Source organism: Macaca nemestrina, chromosome 6, assembly GCF_043159975.1.
Source record: "Macaca nemestrina isolate mMacNem1 chromosome 6, mMacNem.hap1, whole genome shotgun sequence".
Lineage (NCBI taxonomy): Eukaryota > Metazoa > Chordata > Mammalia > Primates > Cercopithecidae > Macaca > Macaca nemestrina.
In genome coordinates, this window is record NC_092130.1 from 151,866,134 (window position 1) to 151,879,506 (window position 13,373).

Genomic DNA, 13,373 nt, shown 5'->3' on the forward strand with positions numbered 1-13,373 from the left:
GTGCTGTTGCTACTGGAGATTAAATCAGGACACTTTTGGAGTAAATTCCAAATGACAAGACTTTTCATTATTACCTCAACATTCACAGACTCACATGTAGGCAAATGGTTGGATATACCTAGGTCAATGGCCAAGATCTATTTGTTAGAGTGTGTGTCGAAGTTATAACTAACCTCTCCTACTATCTATAAATTTCAAGACACATTACCCTCCTTCAAGAGAGACAGAGTATTATTCAGTTGCTGGGAAAACAATTGGTAAAATGTCCTTTATAACATACGACATTGTAATTGGCATGAAATTCACTTATTCATTCTAACTTGATAGATATTTGTGTTGTTTCCTTTTTGTTTGTCTGGATATTTATGAATAGGGCTACTATGAACATTCGTTCCCAAATCTTTTAGCATAAACAAGCATTCAGACAAGTGCAGAAAGAAATGTCAATTAATGAATTGTGCTGCCAAATTACTTATTGACTCAGTCTGCGCCCAAGGAAAAAAGAGAAGCCGCACAGTGATTTGAACAGGAAAATTACATAGTTTTTAACATAGAAGATTAAAGTAATGTGGGAATTGCTGCTTAAGAAGTAATGCAAACTGTGAAGAATATAGGAACAGCAGATATGAGAAGCAACCACTATTCCAAGGAAAAACTATGTCTTTGGGGATAAGATCCAGGATGTGCCTGCGGTTCTTGGATGGCAAAGAAGTTGCTGTGGTACCATGTTAATGGAGCTGGCTGGAAGTCCGCCTCAAGTATGCCAGGGAAGGCTGTTCATGAGTAGCTTCTCTGGAGGTTCTTTGCTGTATAATTGCCTAAATTTGGATGCCAAGGGGAGCTGGTGGCCACTGGGAATTGATGGCCACAATGTGTTGCAGGGGCCAAGTCCCCTGGATAAGCTGTGAGAAGAGCAGGAACCCGGTGCAGGGGGAAGCCATGTATGCCTCAGGAACTTGCCAAGTGAGTACATCAGAACCAGGAAGCAGAGTTCTTTTTCTTTTTTCAATAGGCTTTAATATCTCACTAGTACCCTCCACTGACACAGTCTCATTGTCAGTTGTCAAAATTTTTGTTTTTAAAAAGCCACTTTCCTTTTTAACAGAGTGGGTAAAAAGAACAAATTTGGAGCTTAAAAGCAACAAATAGAAAACCAGCACACTTATCCATATAAAGAATGAAATTAGATGCTTTCATCTAATTTTGAACTATTTTACTTTAACATAGAATGGATATAGTTCTTTCTAAAGACCAAAGCTTTTTAATGCATTATAAATGTCATTACTAATTTCATGCATCTAAAGTGAAAGGGAGAAAAAAACGTACAAGAAATGAAATGGAATATCTTTTTCACATAGGACAATGGCGGCATTTAATTTTAAGAATGTATTAATGAATTGCATCTAAAGATACACTCCTACTGATTTTAAAAATGAACATGTGAAAGCCATTTTTTATATAACTTCAAGAACTACATCACATTAATTGTTACATTCTTAGTCTTTGACAGAGTTTTGTATTTGAAAAGATTGATATATTTTGACACCCTTCAAATATTTTAAGGCATTTACTAAATATAATGTGTCAAAGGGTACTTGTCACAATTATTCTTAAATTACACAAGGAATGCTGAACCTCCTCCAATCAGATTAGACTCCCAAAGGCTACTAAAATAACTGTTGGAAAATTCAAAATATTTCTCTAAGCAGAATCACTAACACATCATCTCTACAAGGGGAGAAGAAACTGACAAACATTTATATACGTAGGGTGCTTTTTAATTTTTATTTTTTTGGTTTGTATAAAAGATAAAAGTTCATATATAGGAGTGTTGAAGTTTGTGATAATTTTTTAAGCTGGTCTAGGTATTTAAATCATTTGATGTTCTAAAAAGAAATATATCAAACCCAGTATTATATTATATTTATTAAACATATGCCAAATTTAGTGTACCCTCAGAAGTTTTATTACAGACACATCCATTTTTCATTAAAATCTACATCTTTTTGAAATTAACTTTAGCATTCATCATAATTTATTACATGCCACAAAAGGGTACATAATTGTTTTTTTAAAAAAAGAAAATTTAACATTTAACATAATAAGTATATTACCTTATATCTTTGTAGATCATTCACCCTGAATTACAGACTCACCCATATTGGGGGAGAACTTATATGTAATCTAAAACAACTTTCTTGGTAGCTTTGAAAGATGAATGAGTCCAACTTCTGACTTCAACAATTACCTTAGCCTAAAATTGCTCTAAATAATACACAATATATATCATGTTTTCTAATATATTAAAATAATACTGTCATATTATTACAGTGACCATAAAACTAAATAACTTTGTGGGATATATTATATAGTGAACAGGGAAACTGTTGTGAATTTAATTTTGATACTGTGTAAAATGAAACATCTCTGGATATACTGGACATACAATCATCCTAACTCTCAACTCCCTTGATAGGAATCCTCTGTTTGTGTTCATGTTGGCTTATACTTTAATTGTTGTTTTTGAAATATTGTGCGTTGCATTTTAGATTTGAGGCAATTTGGGGGTAAAAATAAAATTTTTAGATTGTTTTTATGACTATGGAATACAAAAAGTGTCCGTTTTATAAGTTTAAAATTTTCTACTCCCCTACTATAAAAAATGAAAACTATTACATTATTTTATGATGCAAACATCATATTTAAAAAAAAATCAATTTGTAAATGAATCAGATGCTAACTTGTTCAAAATCCCAGCAGGAAAGTGATGACAAACACCAATTGGTAACCGAATAGCATTTATGGAAAAGATGGTTACTAAAGTGTGGGTAGGGGTAAGGAAAACATCAAAGGATGCTGAAGCATCCAGCATCTCGCAATACTGGGAAACTTTTAACCCTCCTTAGCACTGAAAAATTACAGGGAAGGAGCATCCAGAATAAATATCCCTAAGTATCTTTTTACTTTATTCTTATCGGCTGTTGATGCTAGCCATTGACCAACATCAGCTAGAAGCAGAGAGCAAGGAAACTCAAATGGAACATTGGGACAACATCAGGTACAGGACACACAGAAAGATAAAGAAAGGTGATTAGATTTGGGGGACAAAACAGAATATTCCAAACACATGCTATGACGGGGCAACGTGCTCCAAAAAAAGAAAAAAAAAAAAAAGCTAGATCTACTTTTGATGGTGTATATTTATAGCCTGGAATTATTTCTCAACCTAAAATATTAAGATTATGTTTATATTTTAAAATATTTTTAGTTTAGAATGTAAGATTAACTCTTGTGGATATGAACTTAGCTTGTTTTTGTAGCTTGTTTTGTAGCTTTGTTTTTAACAACCCATCACGGGTTAAGTAGTTGCAACAGTAAAGTTTCATCTGGAAAAGTTTGCACATGAAAGTAGGGTAATTGATAAAAGAAAGTTGAATAAATGGACTATTTCCAAAGTTGTGCATAAGGAAAGGGAAAACTGACAAACAGCAACAAAGTACTTAGCCTTTGCAATACCAGGGAGCAGAGGGAGATAAAGGGAGTGGTCACATAACCTGAAGAGGCTGTCTCAAAGGCAATCTCACCTCCCATAGAGAGACATCGGTAACTCATAGCAAAAGGTAGGGAAAAGTCCTAGTGTTAATGTCCTGGCTTCACTCTCTTCCCGTTTCTGGTCTCATCTTGGTTCTTGTGGTGAACTGAATTTAGTAAGAATAAGAAAGCAGAAAGCTTAACGACACCTTGCATAAAGATCAGTGCCTCAGGTCACAGACTGGATGAAAAAGGATAAAGAGATCAAAGAAAATATCCAGCACACCAAGAAATAGGTATTGCAATTCCTAGTTTCTATTTTAGAATTCCTATTATTAGAGAGATATTGAAATCTGATATTTTTTTAAAATGTCATAATTTTCCAGAGGAAAAAAAAATCTTCTGGGGAGACTAATAATTCTCTCACATTAGACGATGACAAAACTATATGCTCTCAAAAATAGAAGTGAGAGAAATCTGATAGGGAGTAATACAGAAACACTGGAAGTTGGAGACAAAGAATAAATCTAAAATTAAAGAAGCTATCCAAATTCATTTTGATAAATACCCATTATTATGACAGGTAATTTCAACTCATGTCTCTTGTAAAAATTTGATGGACACTCAAAGTTATCTGAGTTAGTTTCAAGTATGTTTGAGAATAAAATTCCAGACCTTGGCAAAGTTAAATGACCTCGAACTTCTGGCCTAAGAAAATTTCTTTTTAAATCTATGTGGAATTTTTTATTATAAATATTGAATTCTTCATTTTTTTCTGAATAAATGTTTTAAAAAGGTTTATTCAATGAATGCTTTTCTTTGAAGCATTTTGTTAATCAATTAGGGACTTAATATTCATCTTATTTTAAGAGGAATACTAGTAGACTCTTCAGGCTTAATTACTACCGAAATGTAAAGAGAACAAAGCAGGAAATCACGTTATATTTAACATGAATTGAAGATAAAAATCACAAAACAATACTTTTACTACATTGTGTTTATACCAAAATACTAGTCTCATACAGATATTACCAGTACTTAGAAACTATGATTAAAAGTTTGAAATTAGAATGAGGCAGTGGATACTTCATATTATATTACATTATACATTACATGATACAATACATTACAATGTATTCTCGCTGTTTTTCTATTGAATTAACATCTGGATTTATATATTTATTACCTATTTTGTGCAGAATTCATGACATATATATTTGTATATCCCATTCAAAAACAAAACCATCACTTGATACTATGATTCTGGGAATAGTTAATTATTTCATTAGCACATTCTAAAATTCAAAATCATTTGACAGCTGATAAAAAATCAACAAAAATATAAGAGAACAATATTTTGTTTTAAAAGTTTTCAAAAGTGTACATACATATTTTAACTGTGTCTGTATAAAAAAAAATCGATTGCAAAAATCCTAAGACATATTTTCTGATAGGGAGTGATACGAAAACACTGGAAGTTGGAGACAAAGAATAAATCTAAAATTGAAGAAGCTATCCAAAATCCAGTTATCTGCATTAAATTAAAAATAATACTTCTAGTTTAGTATGGGGAACTTTTCATGATTGAAGCATTTGGATACAAAATGTTTATATTGCACTACTGTTGGAATTAAGGATTTCTATTTTAATATGTCAATAATTTTCTCACATAAAAATGCAGGTGGTTTTTAGCCATTTACCTGGCTTTAGCTCCATTCATATGATTTGCAAAGAAACTAGCACCTAGTAATGAGACATAGCAGCATCATAATGAAAATATCAACAAAATAATGTCATATGTTTATTTTTTAGTAGAAAAATACAAATTATTATATGTTTTAAAACACTTTCACTTAGGCCTCTAATATCCTATTAAATGCAGTGTGAAAACTCATTAAATTGAATGTTCTTGTTCAGTCAAGTAAGTTATTTTATGAAAAATAAAGCCTTGTGTCAAAAACATATAAAACACTACATTGTGGGAAAATAATTAATAATAGATAGTTTAATATAATGTTCGAAAATAGTTACATTGAAATTGTACATCTTTTAATACTTATCACATTAAATCTCTGAATTAACATTTCCTTGATAAATCTTCTCAAGATTTAGTTCCTTAAATGTAGCCTGTTCACTTCCCAGATATAAAAATGATCAAACATATAAATAAATACACACACAAACACATTCAGGAAAATTAACATTATATTACACACACACACACACACACACACACACACACACACACTAAGTACACATGTATTTATTACTTAATAAAAATAAGTACATAAATAAGAACAACAAAGTAAGTAAAATCAAGCAACATTAATACCATTTACTTTCACATACTACTTTCCAAACCAACCATAGACTCTATGGTAATTTTATTCCACATTTCATTTTTGAATAATGCTTGAATTACATGAATTTTTATGAATCTCTAAGAAGAAAGACTATTTTAAATAAATCTAAATCCTTGGAAATTAGCATAAGTGATTTAATTCATTTCTGTGTCTTTAAACTTGGAACAAATACTAGCAATTATACTAATATTTCTGCAGTGAAACATAGATTGTCACACTAAGTGGCATAAATTAAGATTCTAAAGCGTCTCATGTTAATTCAGGTCAGGTCTTGCCACCAAATGAATTCAGATTAGGTCTCATTTTGCTGCCAAGTAAGTTGTGAAAGATTCTTGGGTTTAAGTTTATTTGTTTCAGGTTTGCTTGGAATTGTAGATAAAGGATTTGGTGTTCAGATTTGTTTGGATTTTGGAATTGAGATAAAGAATTATAAAATCATCAATAATTTATCTAAAAGCTATTAAATGTATCCTCACTAAATGGGTGAAGAGACTATCCCAGGGAGGTTAAGTAAGTTTCCCAAATTAACACAGCAAAACAGTTAAGTCAGGGACTTAAACAAGGCAGTAATGTTCAGAGGCCAAGCTTTCAATCAGTTGGCTATGCTTTCTTCATAAGATCATTGCAAGGACTGGGTACAGCAGCTCACGCCTGTAATCCCAGCACTTTGGGAGACCAAGATGTGCAGATCACTTGAGGTCAGGAGTTCGAGACCAGCCTGGCCAACATGGTGAAAGCCCCCCCCCCCGTCTCTATTAAAAATTTAAACAATTAGCTGGGCGTGGTTGTGCAGGCCTGCAATCTCAGCTACTGGGGGGGCTGAGGCAGTAGAATCACTTGAACCTGGGAGACAGAGGTTGTAGTGAACTGAGATTGAGTCACTTCACTGCACTCCAGCCTGGGCGACAGAGTGAGACTCTTGTCTCAAAAAAAAAAAAAAAAAAAAAAAAAAAAAATTATTGTGAAGATTCTGTTGAATGAACCATTCAAATTTCTTATAGTTACTGCTATATAGAAAGTTGACCTTCTTCTTTTCTTTCTTTTCTCCTTCCTGTGCTCCTTTTCTGTTCCCTCACAGCTGTCCCAATCATCACCTCTGTATTCAATAAATTAATTCTACTGAAACATGACTGGGATCCTATCACTTTGTGTGGCCAAACTTAAACACTTTTACAGTCTCATTCTGCAAATTAGGTTATAATGTGCTTTCTGTGACTTTGGAATCACTAAGCTCTATTTATTGACGTTTCAGTCATTGGATCACTGTCCTCGTGTTCCGTCAACTTCTAGGTATACACATAATCAATAACTTCAGTTTAGAAAACAATGCTGGACAAGTGAATAAAATAATCCAAGTGATGAAAAATTTAGGCTTTTTAGATAAGGAGGATAAAAACAGGAAACAGAGAAATTCTGAGAATAGTGTCCATATTTCCCCAAAATTGCTTGGGTCTCCTCTGATCTCCTGACTAAAATGTCTAAAAAATCTCAGAGAATTGAGAGAAATGTGTGAATATTTTGATTATATGGAACACTAGTTTTAGTTATAACTAGAATCAAAATGTGAAGTTTAGAAAAGTTAAAGATGTTAAATCACCCATATTTTATCTAAAAGCTATTAAATTCTATCATGTTCTTAGTTTTTATTTTCAATAATACATTTTTAATTGTAGTTGCAAATACGTGCATAGGTTTGTTTTAAAGTGAAATTCTTGATTTAAAGTAATTTTTTTCTCAAGACAATGCCTCTTGTTGATTTGAATTTTTGAGAAAACATATTTCAACTCTAAGCTGTGAAATGATTTAATGACCAAATGACTAACTTATGTCTGTTTTCCTATTACATAATATTTCATTTATTTCAGTCAGAGACTTACATGCTATGCAGATCCAGAGTGAGCTTCACTATCTCCCCAATTATAGATTATACACAGTATGAAAATCCTGATCAATAATTTCTACACTGAAAGTACTATATTATCACTCTTTAATGTCAGCTGAACACTTTTTGCTATTGCGAGTGCTACACTAAACCATTTCTGATGTTAGCGTTATTGTAAATCATTTAGCTAGAAATAAAAATCAGAAAAAAATAATAATAATGAATAATAAATGAGAAAGATTTAATAAAGAGATAACTTGATTTGGACATGATCTTTTATTTAAAAAAGACTCAGAAGGTACATGTTGTATGTTTCCATTTATTTGACATCTTGCAAAACAAAACTATGGTTTCCAAAAAAGGATCAATAGTTGCCAGTATTTGGATGTAGGGAAAGGACCTGACTAACAAGGAGCCACAGGGAATTTTGGAGAACAAGTCTACATTTTGATTGTGCTATTAATTACGTGACTGTATGCATTTGTCAAAATTTGCTGGATTATATGCCAAAAAGAGTGAATTGCATGTGAATTAAACCTTAATTAAAAAATATAAAAGTGCTATAGTTTGCTTTAAAAATACAGTTCATCTGTAGCAGTTTTAAGAGTTTTGAAATTATAATTTTTCAACTTTTAAAAATGAAGTTCATAACATAGTTCAAATTGGAAAGAATAGAACATTACCCCCCATCCTGATATCCTAAGCATTAAGACTTAGCAGCTATTATCATTTTGGTATGTGTGTTAGCTATCTATCTACACACATTGCATTTTATTATTATGGTATTTATTTTATTCTAATTAGAGTTTCCATTAATTTTTTCATCGTCAGCATTGGATAGTCAGCCTTTATCAAGACTCCCACAGTTTGTATTATTTCTTAAACTGGAAATTTGATCTAAATTGTGGATTATATCTAGATTAAGCATTTTGTCAAAAATCTTTTGGAGATGATGTGCTGTGGTTCATGTCACATCACCTCAGCAGGTTATATAATGTCCCCTTAGCCAATGTTTAAATATACAAAATGTTGAATGCTTTGTTAGTTTGGTTTCTCCCAGATCCCTTCATTACGAAGATATGATTTTCTCTTGCGATTGGTAAATAATGTCTGCTAATACTTTGTCATGTTTCAAATATCTTCTTAGCTGACAACACTTTATTCAGTGGTTTTAGCATATTATTGGTGATTATCACTTGAATAAATTACTTTTTTGTACTTGCAAATTTATTTTCTATATTTTATTTTTTTTACATTTTATTAGCTGATAATACTTTATTTCCTGAACTGTAATTGAATTTGAATTCTTTAAAAAATAGAAAGTCCTCCTGTTTAATTATTTCATTTACAACTGTCAATTTTCAAAGTGAGGAAATGGGTTCATTTCAATTTAAATCTCTCTCTCTCTGTCTCTGTCTCTCTCGCACACACACGCACACACACATGTCTCTATGGACACACAGATTCAATTTAACACTTTAGAGTTAATAGTAGGCATTTATTGCATTGCTAGAAGAGTTGTCACAAATTGTCAAAATTGCCACAAATGTGGTCAGTGGGAATCTTGTCAAGCTATCTTCTGTATTCTTTTTTTCCACGTGCTTCCAATAATCTCTGCCATGTGGCAGGCTACTTTATATTTTCCCTTTTCCAGTAGTAAAACCAGCCATTTACCAAGGTTCTCAGTTTCTTTTAGTAGAAATAGCATTTAGAAATAAGCATATGAGTTCTTGGAGTGTGACCCAACTTGAGTCTCATTGTATCAAGTTGCAGAGTTACACTGCGTCTTTCAGTCACCACGGCAAAAAAATACATTTAAAAAATAATGCATCAATTTATACTTCAAATTCAAATGTAATCTTCAGAAGTTATGTGTAATTTATTTGATTTTATATTTGCATCTTTTTTCACTTTTACCTTAAAAGTGTGATTTCTTAATAACACTAGAATTATTTGTTTTAACCTTTAATCATACCAAATATTTTTCTTCAGGCAGTTACAGTACTAATTGTGGGCAGTTATAGTACTAATTTAAATAGAGTTAAATTTATTCATTGTAAATTGTTTACAATTTTAAGACTGTTCATTCTTTCTATTTAAGTTTATTTTGAATGTGTAAACATTTACATACGCAGAACCAAGACTGCATAAAATTGCTGTACTCAAAAAAGTACCACAACTTTTCCTATTCTCTCAACAATGTTCTCTCCTTATGTGAAACCAACTTTTATAGTTTGTGGATACTTTTTTCAACATTCTTTTGGTAATAATAGGCAAATCTGTATTTTTGAGTGTACATATTATATAATCATATACACCTTATGCATTTTGCTTTTTTCACTTGACAATATATTCTACAGATCATTCCCTATAATTCTAGAGACATCCACTTCATTTTTAATGACCACTTGCTGCTGGGTTGAGTGCATGAACTGTAATTTATTTAATAAATTTTATCTCTAGAGACATTTTTGCTTATATCAACAATGACACGATGAGTGTAAAGTTTTATATTTGTGCAGAAGTGTATTGAAGGTACAGTTCCAGTGATGTGAATACTTTGTGAAAGGCTAAATGCGTCAATCGTTTGTTTGGCAAATCCTCTGTAGGATTGTATGTTTTTCCACTTCCATGAGCAATAGATAAGAATGTTTGTTATTTTCAGATTTAGTAACAGAGTGTGGTGTCAGATTTTTATGTTATTTTCAATATTATAGATAAGAAATAGGGAGCCAGTGAATTTTGAATTTGTAATTCTGGGAGGAAGACTTCCCATGTGATTTTAAGTGGTTTATATAGGAGGACTCACTCCCATTCGGTCTGCATTATGCGGAACCATCTCTTCCAGTATTTCCTCCATTTTTATTTTGAATTTTACATTATATATTTATATACATTATAAACATTATAATGTATATACACACAGTATAATATATATGCAATATATAATAAAGAATATATTATAATATATAAATATTTTATGATGCATTGTAACCTGTACATAATAAACTTTCTATTTCAGAAAGATTCGCCCTTTGAAATAAAAGTAGCAATGGTTTCATTAAGTTTTTACTTTTTTATTTGCTTGATGTTTTCTACCATACACAACTATTACTGCTGTTTTTACATTGGTAACTTCCAGTTTTTCACTATAAAGTTTATAAATACACACTTCTGGTCTCTTAGTATGAGAAGTCCAAAATAATCAGGTAGCAGATATAACTTCAGGAGGAACCTTATGTTTTTCCTCTGTTACAAGTACTCTCATGACCACCGTGCTACCAGAAATAGTTTATCCAATCTTTCCAGACCAAAAAATTGTGAGAATCACATGATGTCTCTCCTACTTCTATCCTCTTCTTCCTGAACCTATCTTTTCTAGCCGAGATATAGTGTCCCTCAGAAGGCCGTGAGTTCACACACTGAAACTAGGAAATCATTCTAATAAGGCCAGAAATCAATCCCTGCCTGCTGTGCTAGTTATGCCTTTAAGTAGCCATCTCAATGTTTCATTAGGTCAGCCGCTTCCTAATGATGTGATGTACGTTAAATCTAATGGTTCCTGCAGTCATGTGCCCATTGATATGATCCTTCACTATGCAGTGGGTTCTTTGGGCCAAGATACTATAATGGGAGATACTGCATTTGATAAATTAGATACTCTGTGAGTCTTCAGATAGTAGTTCTGGCTGAGACGGTGTGGTCAGAGAAGGTCAAGCCATATAAGGATATGTATTAATCACAGTGAAGGCAAGCTGGTGCCTCCTTCAAGGAGAAAGATGAATGATGCAATCAATTTGTCCTTAAGTAACTGATTGGCATTCATGTAGAAAAAGTTATATTCACAACTGTTTCCTGTTGTTGATGGGTCAAACATTCAGCAGGCTACATAGCTGGAGAAGCTTTGGGGAAAACAATAGCATGTTTACGGGTACCTCCATTTCCATTACCATGGTTACTCTGGTAATTGGACTACTGTGCATGTTCTATAGGGGATGATCTCTGGTGGCCATAAATGGTCAGTAAAATCTTCTCACATTGTGTGCCTATTTCCCAGAGCTCCTTGCATCTTATATTCACTTTTGTTCTTTTTCACCCATGATTATCCAACTAAGAAATGGAGTTCTGTACGTCTTTGCCTCAGATAATTTTTCCATCCATAACAAGTGGCTGATACGGTGTACTTCTAAAATCTATCACCAATAGGGAAAAATACCATTTCACATAAGCAATTTTTCCAGATGGCATTGATAGAGTACCACCATATTTCTAATGATTTGTATGCTGATGGCTTTATTTTCACTTTTTGATTTGTTTTGTTTGACGTTGGAAGATGATTAGATTTGTTACAATGGAAATTTAAATCATAATGTTATCCTATACTGTTTTGGATCCATAATAATCAACATGCAATTTATTTAGAGTCAATATTTATCAAAGCAAAAGGACTTTTTAAAAGGTGTATTCCAAGCCTCCTTTTAGCCAATGGAATAGTACCTACGTCTCTGACTAAGAAACCAATTACCTAAGAAAAGTATTACTCAGAGCAGAGTAATGAGGCAGAATTATGGAAGGGAAAAAAATAAGATAATTTATTCCCAAAGGGGAAAGAATTGTGTAAATACAGCACCTTACTGCAGTTTTATTCTGCCTTCTTTCTGACTCTCAAGTATGTATGAACAGAGGAAAACTGATAATATTTGTAATAATCTAAAAATTAATAGTTAATATCTATATTAACTGTTAGTATTTGGATTAGTATTATTATTATAGAGTTTACAAACAGAATTTTATTTAAATGTGTATACAGACAAATATTTTCCAAAAGATGAACAGAAACCTTATCTCAATTTTTTTCCCACAAGTAAAATGCACATCATAGAAAAGAAGTCACATTTCCATGGATGACATGTTCCCATCTTTCTATCACAAGTTGGTGGATTCTGGGGGGCAGGGGTGGTGTGGGGTGGGTGATGAGAGAAGAGAGAAGATTCCAATATTCAACACAATTTGATCTTCAGCATTGTCTCACCCTGAAATGACTTAATTATAGATATTTGTCCATAAGAATCAGCACTCTTCAGTTTTGACATTAAAATGGAAACTTCTACTCTAAAATCACAAATAAGTCTCTTGGCTTTCTTTCTAGTGTGCGCTAAACAGTATATTCAATATTAAGGAAAATGATGAAATACACGTATGGTATATTAATGGAGACATTCCACAGTAAAATATACTTTGAAATACTCACAGATTTTTCAAACGTGTTGGAATTAGAAACTTGTAAAAGCTGCTGCAGTGTATAATAGCTTTTCATTTGGATGTCTTAGCTGTGCCTTTTTGGTAGTTTATACATTAAATGTATCTTGTCCGCATTTTTTATGGCCTCTGATTTTTTTTTTTCCATTATGTAGGATTAGATGTCCACCAAAATTATTGTAAGTGAACCAGGACCTGATTTCAAATTCTGAATATGCGCCCAATATTTGTCCACATATACTGCTCCCCAAAGTCAGCAAAACACTGCCTATTGAGCAGGCTTACCATAATAGAAAAGTATGAGAATGCAGGGCATTATTTTTATAAAGGCTATAAGT